Source organism: Cucurbita pepo, unplaced genomic scaffold (assembly GCF_002806865.2).
Source record: "Cucurbita pepo subsp. pepo cultivar mu-cu-16 unplaced genomic scaffold, ASM280686v2 Cp4.1_scaffold000401, whole genome shotgun sequence".
NCBI lineage: Eukaryota > Viridiplantae > Streptophyta > Magnoliopsida > Cucurbitales > Cucurbitaceae > Cucurbita > Cucurbita pepo.
In genome coordinates, this window is record NW_019646635.1 from 23,044 (window position 1) to 25,557 (window position 2,514).

At 37.8% G+C, this 2,514-nt stretch overlaps 1 non-coding gene across 1 annotated transcript; it reads left to right on the top strand.

The window, feature by feature from the left end:
• Window positions 1-1,731: 1,731 nt before the first annotated feature.
• TRNAG-GCC lies at window positions 1,732-1,802 on the top strand. Its single transcript has one exon. It is a non-coding gene; the product is annotated as a tRNA-Gly (tRNA).
• Window positions 1,803-2,514: the final 712 nt, after the last annotated feature.

Below are 2,514 nucleotides of genomic sequence, written 5' to 3' on the forward strand. Positions count from 1 at the left end.
ACCCACATAAGTCTGTTATTTCTTGATTGAGCTTGAGTATTAACAACAATCAGATTCTGATCATAGACTGGATCTCTTTTTCTATCCATTTTGATTCCAAGATTGATATTCATATCTTTTTTCAAACTAATTTGCTTTTTTTCTATCAACAAAGAAATTACGCCTATGTCGAATTACTTCACTCTGGTTGGGTTCATTGTATTTTGATTGATACCACTCACCGCTTACTAAGTCTTTAGCTGGACCTTTGTGTTTAAGTAGAAGTATATCATCATTTTGAGTCACTAATAGATAGGATTTAGGTGCTAAGAAGTAACCAGTATCTACTTTTGAGGTCATTTCCGAGGGAGGTAATTTAATAGGCAGGATGAGAAGAAGAAGAAAGCAAGATTCCAAGACAACAAAGCAAGTGGGAGTTGAGGTTGAGTTGCGGAGAAAATCACCAAGTGATCTTGTAGCAGATACTCAACAAACTCCTGAGGTTGGTGGGCCCATAACCCACAGGTCCCAGGATCGTAACCTAGCTCTGATACCAGTTGTTAGGATCGCACAATAACGCACGCGCTCGATCTAGATGAACACAAAGAATGGAATAGAGAAAATTGCAAGGAGAACTCTGGCTAAAAGGATTTTTTTATTGATGAATTCAGGTATGTACAACAAGATAGAGTACAGACAATAGAAAGTACATTTCAGGGCTCTACCAGACGGGATATATATAGTTCAGTTTACTATATATAGCTTTACCAGATTTAACCATCTACTATATATAACTATTTACTATATATAGCTTTACCCGACTTAACCATCTACTATATATAGCTATTTACCATATATAGCTTTACCTCATATAGCTTTACCAAATATATCTTTACCAGATATAACCGTTGACCAGGCTATAAATAAGCATCAGGCACCATAACCTAACAAATAGTACCCTGTCACGGTACTGACTCGAGATCGATTCTCGGTTGGTGCATCCCTGAAGATTAGCTATGATGATATTAGTGCATAATTTAAAAACTTGGGGTTTGTCACAATATTAGTTAAATTTATAGATGACACGAGTAGCACTATCGTGCTTTTTTTNGTGAACGAAAAGTTAAGGGCTTCGGAAGAACTGCATGACCAAAATACGAGTACGTTATGGATATGACTAAATTTAGAAGCACCAGTGGTCTAAAGGTAGAATAGTTCCCTGCCACATTACAGACCGGAGTTCGATTTTCGGCTAGTGCATCCCAAAGATTAGCTATGATGATATTAGTGCATAATTTAAAATTTTAGGTTTGCCACAATATCAGTTAAATTTATAGATGACACGAGTAGCACTATCGAGCTTTTCTGTTTTATTTTTTTTTTAAAATGAGAGGGTGAACGAAAAGTTAAGGGTTTCGGAAGAACTGCATGACCGAAATACGAGTACGTTATGGATATGCCTAAAGTTAGAAGCACCAGTGGTCTAGTGGCAGAATAGTACCCGACCACGATACTGACCCAAATTCGATTCTCGGTTGGTGCATCCCGAAGATTAGCTATGATGATATTAGTGCATAGATTGAAAACTAGGGTTTGCCACAATATCAGTTAAATTTATAGATGACACGAGTAGCACTATCGAGCTTTTCTTTTTTTTTTTTTTTAAACTGAAAGGTGAACGAAAAGTCAAGGGCTTCGAAAGAACTACATGACCAAAATACGAGTACGTTATGGATATGACTAAAGTTAGAAGCACCAGTGGTCTAGTGGTAGAATAGTACCCTGCCACGGTATAGACCCGAGTTTGATTCACGGCTGGTGCACCCCGAAGATTAGCTAAGATTATATTAGTTCATAATTTGAAAACTTGGGTTTGCCACAATATCAATTAAATTTATAGATGACACGAGAGCACTATCGTGCTTTTCTTTTTTATTTTTTATTTTTAAACTGAGAGGTGAACGAAAAGTTAAGGGTTTCGGAAGAACTGCATGACAAAAATACGAGTACGTTACGGATATGATTAAAGTTAGAAGCACCAGTGGTCTAGTGGTAGAATAGTACCCTGCCACGGTACTGACCCGAGTTCAATTCTCGGCTGGTCATCCCGAGGATTAGCTATGATATGACAAAAGTTAGAAGCACCAGTGGTCTAGTGGTAGAATAGTACCCTGCCACGGTACATACCTGAGTTCGATTCTCGACTGGTCATCCCGATGATTAGCTATGATGATATTAGTGCATAATTTGAAAACTAGGGTTGGCCACAATATAAGTTAAATTTATAGATGACACGAGTAGCACTATCGAGCTTTTCTGTTTTTATTTTTAAACTGAGAGGTTAACGAAAAGTTAAGGGCTTCGGAAGAACTGCATGACCAAAATACGAGTACGTTATGGATGTGACTAAAGTTAGAAGCACCAGAGGTCTAGTGGTAGAATTGTACCTTGCCATGGTATGGACCCGAGTTCGATTCTCGGTTGGTGCATCCCGAAGACTAGCTATGATGATATTAGTGCATAATTTGAAAATTA